The sequence below is a fragment of the Pinus tabuliformis genome, chromosome 2_2 (assembly GCF_031772625.1).
Source record: "Pinus tabuliformis cultivar Carrire ecotype Pingquan chromosome 2_2, CPIR1, whole genome shotgun sequence".
NCBI lineage: Eukaryota > Viridiplantae > Streptophyta > Pinopsida > Pinales > Pinaceae > Pinus > Pinus tabuliformis.
In genome coordinates this window covers 1,010,205,521-1,010,225,397 of record NC_142300.1, presented here as the reverse complement: position 1 = coordinate 1,010,225,397, position 19,877 = coordinate 1,010,205,521, and positions in this window count along the sequence as shown.

Sequence of the window (19,877 nt, the reverse complement as noted above, 5' to 3'; positions counted from 1 at the left end):
TTGATGGTAGTGGTTCATTGTCAATTTCCCTCATGGTATTTACCTGCTGGCCTGTTTTCACATGTTTAGGTCATTTACTGTTATTTTTGTTTCATTCCATTTACCAAAATCAATTTCAGGGTTTTTAGTCTCAGTAGGTCTAGGGTTTGCCACCATGGTCATCCAAAACTCAATAAAAGGTCATCAGGCACAGGAGGAGGTTTTATAAGTTCATAAGATCATAAATTCATTGATGATATGCTTCATAAATGGTTTTTACCTCAAAACTTTGTTTTGAGGTGAAAACAGGGTTTTTCATTTCATGTAAATTTTTTTATGTAATTTCAATGTTTCTATATGTAATAAGTTCCAGTTGCTACCCTTGGTCACCTTGCCAACTCCAACCACTGCAAGAAACAAAAACATCAATGCATTAGTTCATCAAGTGATCAAGAAGAGTCAAACTGCAAATAAAAAAAAAACCAGAGTTTTTAAAGAAAAGTGACTAAGACATTAGAAAAGTGGGTTTGGTAAATGAAAAAATTAAAGTGAGGAGATATAAAGGTTTGTTTATGCATTTGAAGTCTTCGTTTTTTGCAATGAGACGGAGCTAAAGGCAAAAATCGCGATTTTGGGAGAAAGAGACAAAAATTGAGCAAAAAGACTGAAATTTCACCGACGCTGTGCACCTGGGCTTTGGCACTATGCACCTACCCGGCACTGGGCATCTGGTGTAGGTTTTGCATTGTAATTTGTTTGTGCGCTGCACATACAAAGTGCGTTGCACACCTGAGAGGCAACACTGCGCACCTGTCTGGTTAGCTTCTAATCGATTTTCATCACCTTCCTCTGCCTCAAATTTCACAATTGACCTCTCAACAAGTAAGTGAAGCTTCTCATCCTGTCTAGCGAGGAATTTTTCATCAGTGGTGGTGATTTGTATGTCTAGAAAACCAAACCCTAGCTGTTTCCAAATTGTTTTTTCAAATTTGCATAGGGTATTGCCTTTTGCTATTTTTATCCCCCTTTGATTATTTTTCTACACCCCATGCCCTTTAACTAAATTTCCATAAGCCCCTTTCTCTTTCCCTCTCCAAAAATCATTGGTTCTCACCTCTCAAACCCCACTCTCTATTACCAAACCCTAACCCTATACTATATTCCCAAATGATAATTCCCATTTCATATTCCATCATTACATCCATTCCATCATCAAAACCCTCATCTACAGTCATCATATCAGTGATTGCCTCATTTCCCAAAAGAAAAACAACAGTCATTTCCTACATACAATATTCACCCTCATATTTAAAAAAATCTCTTCATACTCATCAGTTTTCACTCCAAATTCACAAGCATGGAGATAGACTCAGCCTATGAGAGGGATGATGAAACTATTAGTGATTCTTCCCAAGAAGCCCATGTACCAAGAAAACCACATAAAGGAGGGAAAATCATCTAGGAGGAGCCCACCACTCTCACAGAATTACTTGCTTTCCCTCTTGCAGTAACTTGTTTTAAACATCAATCTTGTTATCAATTTTGTGAAATGGTAGAAAGAGTGAAGTATCGTCATGAGCTAGCTAGGTTGTTTGTTCTTCATCTTCACAATGGCTAGGTGAACCTTATTGGTGTCTCTTTCACCTTGACACCTAAAACCATTACAGTAGCAACAGACATCCCTAATGTAGGTGAACAGTGGAATAAGGGGCAGCATGTGGGCAGAGAGCATTATGAGCCTTACATCAAGGCTGGTTATCAAAGGCAAATCAACAGGGTTTTTCCTTTCAAATATTTGCAGGACACTTATGCTTCTCTCATGAAACTCATCATTAAGTATTTCTCCTGTGAAGAGAGGTTTTCTCGTCTGTATACATACCATGTCATATTGTTGATGCATTTCACAAGAGTGAGGATGATGAACCTCCCATATTTTATCTGCAGGAATATTGAGAAGATGGCTCTATATGTGCAAAGGAAACCTTTTCCTTAGCAGTTCAATACCATTTACCACTTCTCACTGATTAAAATTGTTTTCTTGCATAAACTTAGCTTGCTGAACATATCATGGGATAATTTCATTGCACATGAGATTTTCAAAGGCCCTCAGGTGATTCCATCAGTGTTTCAAAAGGAACGAGGGCCTTCAAGACAGCCAGATGTTCATGAGACTGAAGCTACAACTGTGCCAGTGTTTGTTACTTATGAAAAAGTCACCATGAGTCTTTTTACTGTTGCCAAATGAGTACTATCTTCATCAGGGGTGGAAGGGGTCTCGTTCTCTTCACCGGACAACAGGCAAATGCTATCTTCCCCTTGGGTGAAAGGGGCTTTGCCTTCTTCTTCAGCAGAACATGTACAAGACAGAGGAAAGCAACTATTGCTTGATGAAGGGCTTTTTGAAGGCCAAGATAGGGATTTTATTTTGGTTGAGGAAGAGGACACTGATTTGGGCTCCAAAAGCTCAAGACTCAAGGATGTGATCATCAAGGAGAAAGAAGCTGAGATCCAAGCCTTATCACTTGACCTTGAGAGGGCTAAATGGATCATTAATTACCTTGAGCAACAGAACGAGCAATTGGAGGACAAATGAACAATTATGGAGCTGCAAACCATAAGGGAAAACCGGCAAGTGGAAAAAAGAAGGAAAATCAAGCTGACTTCACTAGAGCGAAAAAAAGAGGCTGACCAAGAATCATGGTTGGAAAGAGTGAATATCCGCCTTAAGAAGCTACTTGATAAGGCTAATTAGGAGAAGAAAATGTTGTGCCATATGGCTTATCACTACTTAACCTGGAATAAAATTTGCAAAGCAAGGGTGAGGAGGTTAAAGGCTAAACTAAAGAGAGCTTTGAGAAGCAAAAAAGAGCAAGACAAGCTCAAGATCTTGGCCAAAGCATCATTGGCCTAGCATAGCACATAGAAAGGATCACTCATACCAAATTTCAAGAAATTTGGCGAATTTTTTGTCATTTTTGAAATTTTTGAAGCAAAAAACAGGTTTTTTCAGCAGGTGCGCAGCATCGGCTTTTAATGGAGGTCTCGATTTGCAAAAAGGTTTGCATTTCTAGAATCAACATGAAAATCTATGCATGCTTAGAAATGGCTGAGAAATTTGACAAGTTCTGGACCTCCAAAAGGGTCAAAAACACCCAAAACGTTCCCTCTCTGCCACTTTTTTGCCACACAGGAAACAGTCTTGGGAGATTTCATTTTTGGAGGGCCCAATGGACTCCAAATCAAAAAATTCAAGTTGTACCAAAAAGTAGACTCACCAAGCTTTCCAATGAGCTATTCTACACCTTATTTAGACATAGGGAGGTCTTCCAAAAGTGGCCTTGAAAAAGCACTGCGCATAGAAACAGTGGTACTGGGCATAGGAGAAAAATTTTCTAGTTTTGCCTGTTTGTTCATAATTTCACCCAGTTTGCTGTTATTTTAAGTTTTTCTTCCCTTTTGGTTAATCAATGATGTAATATGATGTAACTTGATGCAATATGATGTAAAATATGATGAAAAATGACTTGAGGAGGTAGATACATCAGTTAGAGTTGGTTTGAGGATGAATGAATCAGTTTCCATAGTTTTATAGGAAATCTGTTCCACTGCCTATTTTTCAGTTCCTAGTTTAGAACTTGTTGAAACATCTCCTTGACTCATGGATTTGACCCCTGATGTCTAGCATAGGTGGTTTGATTCCTATATCTTTTACTTTCTTAGTCATTTGTAAAGGTTGGAATCTTGTGGATGCATCGAGCACTATTGTAAATCACTTCTGCAGTTTGGCAAGGAAATGAACCAGGGTTTTGCAGTATTTTGTGGGATTCTTGTGGTAATTTGAATTGGCATTGTTTTTTATTCTATTATTTCGGTTGATCTTATGTTTATATGTGCCATCATCTCTCTTATTCTGCATAACTAAATGAATCAAGTGTAAAAGATGGAATTAATTGGTGTTTTAGTGCTCTTCCTTGGGGTTTATTTAGTTTTACATGTTTTCTACTATCTGAAGAAAACTCATGACACTTGCATACCCTCTCTAGATCCTCACCAGTCTTTAGACTTACCATTACACTCATTTCAAAGTGCTAAAATGCTTGCCTACCTCGCCCCATAGAAACCTCTGCAAATCTGTGTTGATTTCTCAGACCCAAAGCTGCCTTCCTCATCTGATCCAACAACCAACCATTAAAATCAATCAAAATCTTCTGAGCATATACCTAGCCTAAAATTAGTACTCATACCAGTCATCTCAAACCTTACTTGCCATATTTTTTTTGAGATTGACAAGGAGAGAGCCCTCTCCTGACCTGGTAGGGCTAGCTACCAGGTTAAGTGTGGTTTGATGTTACCCTAGACCTGCCTTTCTGAGCCTAAGGTAGATCAAGGCACTAACACCATTGATGCGAAAAATCAATTTTTTCTCCATTTGACTAAGGCACTAGTCAAATGAACCCTTTTCTTGCTACAATTTCAACACTCCCTCTTAGCAAGAAAAGGATTATACACAACCCCAATCCTGCTCCTATAGGAATGTAATAAACAAAACTCCCTCTCACTGTTGTTGTTGCTAATGCACAACTACAACTGAGAAGTATGTGAAATATTGAATCAACTGTGTCTTTGGGTTCCAATTGTCTCCTAAGAATTTGATTACTACTAGTCATTGCATGTTCTATTGGGAAATTTTCAATGCTATTGACTCTGCTACTAAGCCTCTTGCTCAGTTGTCAGCACTGCTCAATACTCCTCAGTATTGGACTACTCCAATTGACACTAAGCCTCCTGCTATTGAATAATATGGGTCCTTGTAGCAAAGGTAATGATCCATGATAAGAGTATGCTACAACTGTTATTTCTCTTCTATGGACCCTTTCCAAATCTTTGTAACTCTAGGACTAAGGCTCTACATTGCCCCACCTCACTCCTAGAGGTATAACTACATGCATGGCAAAATCTACCTCCAGTTTGTAGAGGCTTTTCACTCTAAGTCCAGTTTGTTTCACTTTTCCAGTAGCAACATGTTATAGAAACGGTTTTCCCTTATTGAAAACCATATCATAATCTCTGTCCTCCAATACAACTACAAAATCAAAATTTTCTTCAGCCCAAGCACATAAACTAAAAATTTCAATTGAATATGGGAGCCTAACTCCCTCTTAAAGGTGACAATACCAATTCCTTTGGTAGTATATCTCCTATCATATCCAAATTCTATGTACAAATTGAGATCCTTGTCCTCTAGACTACTGAAGAATTCCTTGTTTCTTGTCATATGATATGAGCAACATAATCTATGTACCACCCACTCCCTCTTAATATGCTTTCCATGTAAGCAAAGAGGGTGAATCTAACTCGAATTGATATTCCAGAGCATATCCTCCTGCTGCTGCTGTAGAATCCTTCCTGGATTTCGTGTGTGGACACTTGGTTGCATAGTGTCCATATTCATGGCTGTGAAAACATTTCATTTTGTTAAGGTGCTTATTTTTTCCATTTTTTTGGATAGACTCTACCTCACCTTGGGCCTTCTTTCCCTTGGAATTCTTTCCTTTACTAACTAGAGAACATTATTCTTCCTCATATATAATGGATGTGACACCATCTCTACTATTTCTTCTAATATCCTCCTACACAAAACGAGACCAAAGTATATCCCAATTTGGTATATTTTCTCTTCCAATAACTAAATCCTGATAGTTGTCTCAGGATTTTAGGGCAAGGAGTTCTAAGCTCACAAGTTCTGATGATGCTACATTTTCTCCTACTCCTCCAAGTTCATCTCAAACATGAATGAATCTGGAGAGGTATTGTGGAATGGCTTCATTTTTTTTCATTCTAATGCTCTTGAGTTTATCTCTCAATGCCAATTTCCTAGCATCACAGCTTCTCTGGAAGAGATTTGTGAGGTTTTTCCACATTGCAAAAGGGATCTCCTTTACATGCAAGTTTGAAACAACATGATGTTTGACACCCTCTAGAATAATCCTCCTAGATTCTTTTATGTCTTTATTCCATTGAGCAAGTGCTTGTGCATCTGATGCTATTGGTTTTGGAATATTAGTTTTTGTACATTCCCATACTCCATTATCATCTTGGACAACTTCCATCTTGCCTTTCCAAGCACAAAAATTGGAGGAGCTCTCCAATGCATACTCTGATATCAATATGTTGAAAGTTATTATTCCTGCATCGAAGGGAATATGCACTAAAAACTCTGCAAACCAAAATTTCATTGAGAGAAGATATGGAGCAAGGTTCCTATGAATTCTTTTGAGGCTCTGATACTATTCGGTCTCCAAAATGTCATCCACTTTTACCCACATTTCCTTCATTTTATTCTCATTTTGTAACTCTACAGTCCCATAACCCTACATTAAGTAACCATTTTCATGATTATATGGGTTTATCATTATAATTTTCCAAGTCATTCATTTTAAGTATTTTAAGATAATTTATGATTAAATATTAAGAAATTAACATGTTTTCATATATATCTAAAAGTGGTATTAGTTTTGTGATATTGTAGGCCTACTTGAAGATTCTAGAAGGGTGCTATTTGGCCACCCAACCACAAATTCGAATTTAAAATTCCAACTCATGAATATTTGTGGAACATTTGTAGAAGATGTGGATCATTAACTAAGAACATTCAAATGAGAATAATTATGGATGTTTTGATATGTGTCTCTTATAAAATATAAGAGAGAATTTCCAGAAGATTTGTATCTTATATTTTGAGGTGATTGGTTGTAACCATAAGAGATAAAAGTGTATTTAGGATATATTTAAGGATCTATATTTATTGAATAGTTATCTTCAATTTTTGTATAAATAGGAGTGCATCCTTCATACAAAGGGTTGCTCGTTAGAAGTTTCAAGTTCCAGATTTGAGAGTTCCATACAAGATGTAATTTGTAAAGTGAGGATATGGAATTCTTGTATATATTGTAATTTCATTTTATGAAATACATACTGGTACTTTGATCTCCAAGATGTGATAATTGTTCGGTGTGCTTTATAAGGAGTGGAGCCCCCACATAAACCACAATTTTCACATCTCTTTTTCATTTTTTGTACATATTGGTAATGTTATGTAATTATGTCATTTCATTTATTTTCATTTTATGCAAGTGTTATTTTCCTTTGAGCAAGTGTGATTTTCAAATTCAAGCAAGTGTGATTTTTAATTCAGCAAGTGTGAAGTGTGATTTTAATTTTAGCAAGTGTGATTTCCTCTATACGAGTGTGATTTCCTTTATGAAAGTGTGATTTCCTTTATGCAAGTGGGATTTCAATTTCTTTATGATTGGATTGGATTGATTTAATTTCCTTTGTAATTCATTTCAATTTCATTAGATTAATCTATTCTGATAAATAACCACCTAGTACATATAGTACACATATACCTCATCGGTTCATGAACCCTGAGTTGACAATTAATGAAGGGATTTAACTCACAATTAGATCACCCAACATTTTGGCATCGTTATTGGGTAGGTATACATAGGTGCTTATTTTGAAAGTTTAGACAACTCATGATAGTTGCATTCATTCTTAGATGCATGATTAAAAGCATATTAAAATCATTTATGATGCATATTGAATTTCAATAATTTTTTAATACTTTTTACTAATCTTTGTGCATAACAGGAATTATCCCCAAGTTGGAGTAATTCATAGACAATTAAGAGTTTGAAGAATGTCCTTCCAAGAACTTTCTCGGATCCTAGTAACAACTGGGATATCTTCTTCTCAGGAAGAGTATATTTTAATTCCATTCTGAAACTTATTTATCTCTCCACCTCCACAAGAAGATATTCAAGTCTCTTTTGATTCCGCTTGTCAATATGTTGAAGAGACTAAAGAATCATGCAATACTTTTGATGGGGAGCAATCACTAGAATATAATATTTGAAGAATTCATAACAAAGGAGGATATTCAATGTGATCTAAACCAAGAAAGGAATCAAGAGTTTCAAAGCTTTATTGAATGATGGTTCCAATCAGGGATCAAGTCACATCACTCTTTCATTCTTCCTTACTTCTTGATTGCATTATCAAAACAACTAGTCTTTCATGCTTTGATGTATTTTAATGCATATCTTTCAAAACTAAGCATGAATATATTTTTACTTCTTTTATGCACATGGTTACACTGGAAATATGCATACACTTGAAACAATTTTTCTATTTCGAGTAGAGTAGAGTAAAATAGAATCAATGAATAAAACCAAGTTTGGTGATGTATTTTTTGTAAGTTTTTAAGTTAGATTTCATTTTATTTGCAATTTTATTTATTGGTGGTGCAGTAAGAGCCACCCCACTCACTAATCATTTGCAGGAAGATGTAGAAATAAAATGAACATTTGTGAAGAAGGTGAACAAACAAAGTTTTGAGAGCCAAAATTTGAAGTTAGAGATCAAAATATTTCACTTTGTCTTTTAAATTTCAGATTCCAAATGAGTAAAGGATTTCAATATTTTTAAGTATGCTCTCTTATTATGCTCTCTGCAACATGGAAGAACAAAAAGGAAAATTGAATAAAGTTAGTTTTAAAATTTTGCAATAAAAATATGATAAGAGATATAAATTCATACTCAAAAGTATAATTACAGACTTTCACAAAGCTCAAACAACAAAACCGAAGTCTCTAATGGATCCAACACTGTCAAAAACTGTTGTTTTGACTCTTTTTTCACCTCATTTGGCTAAAAGTTGAGTAAAATATCATTGTTTCAAGTTTTTGCCTAATTCCATTTTTAATAATCGTATAATTCGACATAAACCTGGCCTATGCGCCCTGAATGCGGAAATGATGCGCAAACCTAGCCTACATTCCCAATCGATGGTAAAAATTATAGGATGGTTAAATCTGCCATTTAGGCCCTAGATCTAAAGCTTACAGTCACATGGCGCCTATTGGCTTAGTGGGTCGTGACCCAGGTTCAAAGTTAGTTTTTCCAAAAAAATCCCTACACTACTCACCCTTTCAGCATCAATCCATAGAGTGCAGACTGAAGTCTCACCTGAAAAAATATGGGGTGATACAGGAACAAAGTTTTCAGACCTGGAGACTACTGTAATGTCATCTTATGCCCTAAACCTACCTTCGTGCAAATTGATAAGCATGTTAGGCTTATCGATGTAACTTCCTGTAACCAACCTATAGACCTTCGTGAAGGTCTATGACTGTATTTCACAGTGCCTAAACAGGTGAATCAACCACTTATGCACCTTACTCCTACTTTTATATTTACCCAAATCGGCTTAAATGTCTGATAACTTTAACATTCATTAAGAGATTATTTGCGTAAACGTATGTTATTACTTGCATTCATATAACAATGTAAATTATGCAGAATCGATCATCAATATAGTATTAAATCATAAATCTGTCATTCATTACAACATAAACACATTCATTCATAACAGAATTAAATAGACAAAACACGGGTATTTATGAAATAATCTCTTTATAATACTTCACTTCCTCTTAAATATTGAAGAATTCCCTGCGCACTTAGCTGTAGACTCTACTCTAGGACTCTGCACACACAGTTGCAGAGACTCTTTTCTACTCTAATACTCTTCACTCGTCTATTCTACTGACCCATTACATTCTTCTTCATCGTTCCATTTCCTTTCATGCCTTAAACTCTCCAATACTCTCCTTTTTATACAATCCCATGGTCTGCAGACCATGGGTGGATCTACAAAAGATGACAAAATTTACATAAAAGAAGGGTAAAACCCTTTATGACACTTTACTATCTACGTGATCAATGACCACAACTTGTGGAGACCTTACACTTTACATAACAAAAGCTTGGGCTTTTTGCCCCAAAACTTGGGCTTTTGCCCCAAAATTGACCCCAGGGGACCCTGTCTAACAGTCCCCCAATACAAATATTGTGGCCCAGCCTCGAGTCATTCTGTTGGTGCAGAGATATTACTATGGAGACCTCCCAGCTCTACTTGCACCACTTCTATCTCAGTTGCGCTTTACATGGCTGCCTGCTTGATCTGCTCCACAAACTGCTGTATTGTTTGCCCTGCACTGTCTTCCTTAATCTTTTGTTGTGCTATTTGTAGACTTGCCAAATTCTCCTTAATGGTGCCAGAGATAACATAGGCAGCATCTAGCCAAGGCCCCAATTTTGCCTTGAGGACTATCTCTTTCCTATGCGCTACTTCCACCTATTCGAGCATTTTTTTTCCTCTTGCAACTTTTCCAATATATGCACTATAGAAATGGTGCGCGCTATCACTCTTTCTTCATCATGCCACTGCTGTAATTCACAGGCCTATGTGTTTAACCTCTATAGGTTAGGATCTTCCTGCAGAGCCGCGATTACCTCCATGGATTGCTCAAATAGCGTAGTGCAATCCATGACCGTGGCATCTAGTACTGCGACTCCATCTTTCGCAGTGGCTTCATGGTGTTCTCTAACCTCTGGTGGAGTTCAAGGCTATGACTTCAACTCTAGATGTACAATCTTTAGGTTCAACTCAAACTGAACCTTGGCCACTTTTGTTTTTCCATTGCGCACACTTGCAGCCAACTTCCTAAATTTGGCCTCCAACAACGCTTCATCTAGTATATGTAACTCAAGGACTGTTATACATGCCTCGCCCACCACGGTTGCAATTCATTTGTTTTTCTCTTGAAATTTCTTCCATGCTTCCAATGTTGCTTATTTCTCCACGAACATCTATTTGTTGTTGACTTTGTACTCATTGATCAAGCTCATTGCGTGCTACTTTTGGGCCTTAATCTCTGTGATCACACTTGCTCACAGTGTGTGGAGACATTCACTAGGGAGTGCAGCCAGGTTGAGGTCAATATTATTCAAAGTGCTAATAATAGCCTTGTCAGTGGCTGCCTCCATGCTCGGAGCTCCTTCAGGCAGCGCGACTACCCAGAGATCTAATGATCGAACCAACTTTACTGCTTGAGTGGTCCTCGGTGCCAAATTAATTGATGCCATGCTGCTCTGCCCTGCACCTACCCAAATTACCATAATTTGGATCTACAACTCACGAAAATCCTTTTGTATGATGCTCAGTAACTGCTTCTGCTACTGCTCAAACTTCTGCAGCAGTTTTGCGGTTGTATCCCGCACCTTATCTCCAATATGATCCAATTCACCCTCCTTTAAGGTAATTGGATTGAGCGACGACTTGGAAGCTTTTGTCTTCTTTTGATGTCCTTCCTTTTCTTGTTCCCTATGTCACTTTACTCAGAAGGGAGTGCTCTCCTGATCTCCGCTGTCCTCTTCTGACTGCTTTTCTTCCTCCATTTGGGGCAAAGAAGATGTCTGACTTTTGTTGGAGCCACGCTCTTCCTGCTCTACCTGTTCCTTTGCGGTGCGCTTTGCTTTTGCTTGGGCCTTCTCCTTGATCTCCTTCTTCCTCTTTTCAGCCAACTATCGAACCTTCAATCAAGCCAATTCCTTTTTATCCTTCTCTGTGGACATGCTAGTCCCAACAGCCAAGTCAGATGTTGAATCCCAGTCTACTAGCCAACAGTTGAGGACCTTTATAATGGCATCATCCATAGCCAAGTAGGGTAAGACAAATCACTTCTGATCAAGATCCTTTCGCACACAGATGTAGACATGGTGGAAGTCTGCTTTGAACTCCGTGTACCCTAAGAGTTGCTAAAACATGGTTGGTGACAATAATGGATTTTTGTTGATGGTTGCATGAATAATCACCTCCATCAGTACCCAAAAGACTTTCATTTCTCCAACCCACGTAGCGTCCTTGGTGGCCCATAGAGATGCAAATTTTACTACTTCTAGTAAATTTATCTCGATTAGAGGAAACTGGCTGTCCTCCAGCAACTCCCATGCGACCAACACAATCGAGAGAAACAACCAAAAATAGTGAAAGGTCTTACTGTGGTCCTATGCCTCTCTATAGTTCGTGAGGAACTTGCTACAAAGGTAGCTTGCCCAGTTGAACTGTACGCCCTTCTTGCACTGGGCTGCTAATGAAACCACTGGTGCCAGCACCTCATCTGTGTGACACTTTCTCATCACTTTTCAGCTAAAATTTGAGTGGCAACCTTCATCGCAGGGTCAATAATATTGGTAATGGAATATGTGCACGACTCCTTAACAAATTTGACCTTATCCTTCATTTTCTTAGCAAGGTCACGCTTGATCGTCTTTCTGCCAAACGCTTTGGCCGGATTTAGTCCTGAATGAGGTAATAATGTGATATGATGGATCAGCATATTAGTGATTAGTATAGGCTCATTCAACCACAAGCATGCATCATGCACAAGGCACAACAACTGCTTAATTACTATCAAGTTTATTGGGCCATGGTGGTAGTGAAGCACCCATAGAAGATTCAACAACCCTAAATTATTTACCCTGCGAATCCATTCCACTGGCTCCAGCATGGTGACACCAGACTCCTTGTAGAAAACCCTCTTCATGAAGTTGTCGGTAGCTAGGTGGGGGAATCGCTCGAGGTTCACAAAATCCGAATCTTCAAGCTTCATATGTGGGATCCGTGCCAAGCACAGACCTTCAAAAGTTATATTTTCAACAACAAGGGTGTGTTAAGGAGGAACTGTCCCTCATCGGGGTCCTTCAGGACCTTCACCTTGCCCTGGTGAGGAGGGATATACTCTAGAAGCTTAGAAATAGGATCTACTCCCTCAATATCTACATCTTTCGCGCCCTCCTCGGCCTCTAGATCTACCACTTTCCCCTTCTCTTTCGCACTCATATTTTCCTTCTACTGAGCCTGTGTAGCTGTATGTTTCCTCAGTGACTCGTGCACCAACATCAGATTCTTTTTCTTATCCTTCTTTGGCTTGGGGACCTCTCTCATCTGCATAGGCTTCGACCTAGGCAACCTCGGCGCTGTAGGCACTACTACTGGAACCTCCATACTCACAACCTCAGGAGCATCTCCTTCGGAGGTGATAGATCCCCTAGTACTAGTAGTTTCTGTTTGTGCCGACATGAAGCTATTAATGAATTTGCGATATCACTCAGGCAATTTGTCGAACACGAGGCTTGCAAACAACTCCTCAAATAACTCATGGTTCATGCACAAAAGAAAACAGAACACAAAAATTCTCGAACGTAAAGTTTTTCTCGTTGGATGGCCACCTGTAATTTATAGCCAACTTCGAATTCAAATTCGACCATTCCCCCCAAAATCCGTCCATAAATGCGAAATTGGTGGCAGATTTCCGAGGATCCCACTCTTAAATTCAGCCTTAAATGTCGCCCTCCCGCTCCTCTTAACCGTTTTCTCACTGTCAAATCATGAACAGTGACAGTAATAGTCACTTTCTGGTTGTGCTGTGCAGTCTCTCCTCCTATAGCACAAATCCCTTCATGCTTCTGTTGATACTATGAGACTCTTCCCTTCGACACAGACCCCTTATTGCGTAACTCTACAACTTAGGCAATGTAGTTTATAGTCCAGCACCTCCTTCCAGTTGCCTGGAGCGCTAAGACCATGCTATCATCATGTAGTCATTGGGTCATATCCCCAATGTATGGCTACAATCAGCTTCCATTTACCTTTCTCAGAAATGGATCTCCATTCAATTTCACAAGATGAAATGTTCCACCATCGGTAATCTCTTTAATAACATATGGCCCCAGCCAACACATCTAAATTTTTCCTGGAAACTTATCAAACTTGTTGTCATATAATAAATTAAAATCATTTACCTTGAAGGTGTGCAATTTGATGTGCTGATCGTGCCATGCCTTTTCGTACTCCTTCTGAACTTGCTGATGGAATCCAGCCAAAAATCTATCTTCCTCGAGCTCTGTCAGCTGCACGAGACTCTCTTCTAAGGCTTCGTGGTCCGCCATTCCTGTGAACACCACTATGTGTAGACTAGGCACAATGTATTCCATAGGCATCATAGCTTCTACAGCATACACCAGTCTAAAAGGTGTATGACCAGTAATCTTCTTACAAGTAGTTTTGTAAGCCCATAATACTGCTGGTACGTGTACATCCCAATTATTCCTCTGTGCATTGCAAACCTTCATCGGCGCATTCTCCAATATCTTGTTAGACACTTCAACCATCCCATTGGCTTGATGTTATAGACATTTTTGTGCCTTACAGCATTGAGCATGAAATGTCCATAATCTAAGGGATCCAAAGTCCCTAAACATGTTGTTCCTACCCCTAGAGGAACAAGGCTAGCAAACCACAGCAATTCACAGAAGTTCTCCACCTGAAACTGCTCAAAAACAAGTCAATTCAGGATCATGTCAACTGCTCCACTGACCATCTGCGCTGAATGTCAATGGCTACACTGGCTACCTGCACTGAATGTCAACTCCAACACTGGCTACCTGCGCTGAGCGAGATTGGACATGTGGCAGGCTCATTCCTTAAGGTGTCAAAACCAAGGAAGCTTCCAAAATGACACTTGCCTCAGGGAATTCGACTGGTGATGAGTAAGAGGTTCCAAATCTCCAAGTGGAAGCAAGAACCTCCAAGTGGACTCAAGAACTGACAGAGGGAGAGGACACTAGTCAGATCTCAAGCTGACTCATCCTCTCTCCAAACATCTATATATGGATCTCTCCTCCATGAGATCCAGGGGCTGGAATTTTTTTATTGCAAAGAATTGCTGCTGGTTTGAGACTGAGATCATTGGGTGCTTAATGCTTTGAAGGGGGTGAAGATAGGAATTCTATTTGCTGGGAAGGAGATGCTGGATTGGAGCCCTCTGGGTTGTATCTCTTCCTGAACCTTGTTATTCATCAATAAAGCTATCTTGGTTTCTCCTATATGCTGATGTATTCTTGATGTATGATTGCATTAGTATGTTTAGTTTATTTCTAATCCTGAAGTAGTTATGAATATGAATCCATGTCTTGTGTAGTGTTCTCTTCTTGTGATCTTGCAGAAACCTCTTGAAGCTGGGCGAGCGAGAAGGCAAGTAGTTGGGAACTCTCCAATAGAAGAGAAGCTGGATCGAGGGACAAACGGAAGACACCGGTTAGTCCATCTATCTCTCTCTTCATTCTTAATTCATAAAGGAAGAATATTAGAATAGCTGTCTCTGTTTGTTGCTAAGGCACTGTCACACCTTAGGTGGATAGGATCGTCCTGCATAGGCATTTTTCCCCACAACAAATTGGCGACTCCACTGGGGACATTTGTTTTAGTCATTTTATTTGTGTTTCTATCATTGTTTACCTCATAGACTCAACAGCAACAATCGAACTGCTTCTACTATTCTCAGTTGCAAAGTAGACAGTTGTTGCCTTGATCCTTCACTGGATTTTGTCTATGATCTGAACAATGGACTCACAAATGATTTGATGATCCTTTGTGATAGATCTTAGTACCCTCTCAAAGCACCCCTTTGATTATACCTTGCTTGTGTTTCTGATTTGGCCTGAAACCGTTGATTATTGAGCAATCTGTGACCCAGAACCTGTGAGAAACGAGAGTTTCTCCTTTAGCGCAACTACTGTGAAGGCATTCTGCATTTCAACGCAGTTCCTGTGAAGGCTACCTGCGTTGAATGTCAAAACCACAGTGTTGAGGTTGCGCTGAACCAGTCTTGCCTTGTGTAGCTGGGGTTCTCTGCTCTCTGTTGCCCTATTTTGATCTCTGTTTTTTGCAGCCTGTAACCAGCATAGGTACCAATCTGATAACTCCTTTTCTCTACTTAAATTCTACCTCCTTTTGTACAAAAATACTGTGAGTGTTTTTATGTGTTTGTGGCATCATTTACAGTTTTCCTTTGCATGAGTGAAATAATCATCCTGTAGCCCTTGATTCAGATCTGTTCATTGTGATCTTAGGAGAGAGTTCATTGGCTGTTTGCAGTTGATTATACATTTGCTTTTGCTTACTGGTTTGAGTTTGTCTCTTTTAAGTGTCAAAACAAGTATTCATTTCGAAAATCGTTAAGTGTTGTAATCTCTTCTACCCTCTCTGATTTCAAAAAAGTAAACTTGTTTGTATTGATCATTTAAAAGCAAATTCAAAGTTGTACAAAAAGCTTTCTTTGTAGGCATCAATACTAAGAAAGCCGAAAACAAACACCTGCATTGTGCATTTGCATTTTGATAAGTTTGCATGCTTGATTTAGGAACAGTGCATTAGAGTGTGTTGATTGCTCTTTGAGAAAAGATGGTGTCTTTCTTTTCCCTTAGTAGCTAGGATTTTCAAAGTTGAAAAGATATAAAGCTTGCTTATCATCTTTAGACTGCATTTAGGAATTTGTATCATACATCTCGTGGTGAACCTTGAAAGGAAAACTTCTAAAAAGATCAACTTAAAATAAACTGAATGAACTTAACAACGCTTTGCAACATAACGAACAACATAGAGGTCTAGGCTAGAGACGTGTTCCGGCGTCGTTAAGCCTAGTGACTGTCGATCTTGTGGAAGGTGGGTGATTCCTCCTGAGGGACGATAGCGCTAGTACGGATTGTGCTCCGACGTACCGTCGTGTATATATTGGGAGACCCCTATAGGCATATATACTTTATCCTTAGGAAACCGTGTCGGCCGCCCTACTGATCGCAATGCAGTGAACACAGCATTCACGAAGATCGACCGCCCGTACATTAAAAAGTATTCTGCGGTTTTGCGAAAAGTTTGGCACACCCTCTGCCTAGAACTCCAGAGTAGTTTCTTTTGGCCTTTTTCAGACTCTATAATAGAAAAAGTCCATCCGAGCATTTGTCACTTCGAGCTCGTTAAAACATCGAAGGAGACTAGAGTCATCTTTAGCTTTTTCTCGACTCTTTAAAAGTGAAAAAGCAAGTTGTGTCTAAAGCGTCGTTAACAATTTATTTTAAACGGAACAATCACCCTTTATTCCCGCGTTGATCTTTAGGTTGAAAAGATGGAGCCCACCAACCAAGGAATTCCCTTAGGTGGAAATCCTAGTCCTTTCTCCTCTTAGGGAGAAGTTGGTGCGCCCCACATGGCCACATTGTCGCTTCCAGGACTGACAATTGGCCTACCAGTCTGGCTCTTTTCAACCAATGTCGTTCAGAATACCACCATTCCTGAACAGTCGAGTCAACGGTTAGACCAGACCAGAGTTTCCCACCAACCTTCTACTTCATCTTCCTCTCCTCCTTCCTCTTCGCTTGACGGAACTGGTAAAGCAAAAAACCGAGTTCCTAAAGAGAAGAAGGAGAAGAAGAAGAAAGAAAAGAAGAAGAAGGAGCCAAAGGCGAATGGGGGCAAACAAGTGTCGTCTGACAAAAATCCACACATAGCACTGGCAAGGCCTAAATCGCCATGCGTCATATGCAAGGGAGACCACTTCCACAGAGATTGTCCCTGTATCCCTCGGATACTAAGGGACTGGTCTCCCCGTTTGCACAATTCGGTAGCGTCGACCTCTGATAGCCATGTTGACTGCTCACCGTCGACTAGTGGAAGTGAAGCCACAGGACAAAGAGGGAACGCTAGATTTCCCTGCAAACTATGTGAAGGCGATCACGCCATCCACCGTTGTCCCTTCTTAGACGAGGCAAAAAGAGTTCTGGAAGATCGCCCGATTTTACGAGCGCAACTTCCTCCTGGATATCAAAAACTCCTGCCAAGTCCTTCGCTAGTTGAGAACCCGGCTGGCCCGCTCAAGTGGTCAGCCGAAGCGCCGGTCATTGAAGATGAACCGTCTGAATCCATACCTGACGAAAGTCTAAAGGTTGAAACGGCAGTTGACCCAGTTTTGCCTTCAGAGGCTCTATCTTCGAATGACACCATCACAGAGGAGAATAAAGACGACACCGTCCAAATTCTCTTCATCAACACTGACTCGGATGAACATGCCACCATTCCTTTATCGCAGGAAGGAAGTTCATCAGAACGATATCTGGCCGTCTTTTCGGTCCCACCACCAAGCAACCTAGTTGTCTTGTTCGATTGGAACCAACTAGGCAGACCCCAGTTGCCAGCAAGTATACCATTCAGGATTATCGTTCAAATATACAGAATGGTAATGGCTGGCACTATCATTGATGAGGGGGCATCTGTGAGTATCCTTTCCTCTATTGCTTGGAAAGCGCTTGGTTCGCCAGCGCTTTTGCCTGAAATGAGAAATCTATCAGGCTTTGATAAAGGAACCAGTCGACCTTTAGGGATCCTCCCCAATGTGCCCATAACATTGAAAGGGAAGACCGTTCAAATGAACGTGATGGTCGTTCAAGGACCCTTGGATTATAACCTACTTCTTGGACGAGACTATATATATTGCATGGGAGCCATAGTCTCCTCACTCTTTAGAGTAATGTGTTTTCCGCACGAAGGAAGAGTGGTCAAGCTCGTGGACCAACTTTCATTTCCCGGATCACGCATCGCAAATAGTCATGAGCCATCCCTAAATGGTCTATTCACGCAAGAAGTGTCTCAACCCACGGTCCGTCCTCCTGATGAGCGCGAGTAATCCGGGAGGATATGACTGGAACCCAGGGAGCATGCGTCCTGGTCTGCTTCAGAAGAGAACTTTGGGTATAGGGTAGGTTTCCGCGGGAGAATATGACTAGTCCGTACCCCGTCCGTAGAGGAAGAGGGGTTGTTCTAGAATAAGATTCTTTTGTCAAAGTTATGTGAGTCGGTAGTCATCGTCACTCACCGTTGGTAGACATCGCCGAAGAAGTGTTTTATTCGTAGCCGTGAACGAGACAATCTTTGGGTAAATTGAAAGAGGTAAGCCTCTCTCGTTAAAACAAATGTTTTGACGGAAAAGAAGTAGAGGTAACCTTGAAACCGTACTTTATATCTGGGGGCATGCAAACCTTTTGGAGTGCAAGCAAAGAGCAGTTATTTATCTGTTTTTTGGGTTAGCCGTTTCCTAACTTGCATAAAGAAAGGATGCGGAGCAAAGCTTAGTAAGATGAAGCTCCATAAAAAATAGAATCTTGATGAGACACTCTTATCATATGACTGGTATAATCGAGCAGTTTTAGCACAAAGTTCATGCTCGTTAAAAAATAAACACAAGATCCGAGCAGTTTTAGTGCATAGTTCATGCTCGTTAAAAAATAAACATAAGTTTGAGCAGTTTTAACGCGGACTTCATGCTCGTTAAAAAATAAACATAAGCACCACCCGGTAAATAACCACTGTGAATGTAACCTTATCAGCCATTAAAGCCTTGGTCGTGTTTTCACCTTCACCTCCACTTTTCATTTGGCCGATCGTTCACCTCCATATGATTGTTTACCCATTTTGAGGAACAGCTGTGAAGAGTGATTTCACCTAGCCATCCTTGTGACACTGCCGTGATTGGAAAATTCCAACCTGTACCTGGAATCAGCTGCTAACCCTGTTTATCACTCGTCCCTCAAAAGACGAGTCTTCTTTAAGCTCTTTTCAACTGACTCGTAAAATATGAAAAGATTGCCGAGTTTTGGCCTTCCAGCTCGTTAAAGTGACCGGAAGAGCTATCCCTCCTCTAGATTTTAATCTTTTTGGACCTGAGGGATTATTGCACAAAAAGATCGAGCGCTTGTTTTGTTCGGCTCATTAAAACTATCGAAAACTCATCCCTTCTGTATTGTTTTATACTTTTTCGGACTAAGGGGATTAGATGACGTAAAAGGAATTTTGGAGTTAACTTTATGTACCTTTTCAGACTCTCTAAAAATGAAAAGGACCGAGTTATCCTTGTCGTTAGACTCGTTAAAATCACTAAATAGCGACAAACTTGTCTGTAGACAAGAACGAGTTTCACTATCGCTAGGCTCGTTAAAACATAGCGATGGGCTTGCCCGAAGGGCAGGTTATAGAACAAGCATATGTTATCCTCCTCAAGCTTGACAAAAATAAAGAGATACTGGTCAGCAATGACTGGGGAAAAAATTGGGAGAAACTAAAGAAAACTTTGATGGTAGCAAGTCGCTCTTGAACATGACAC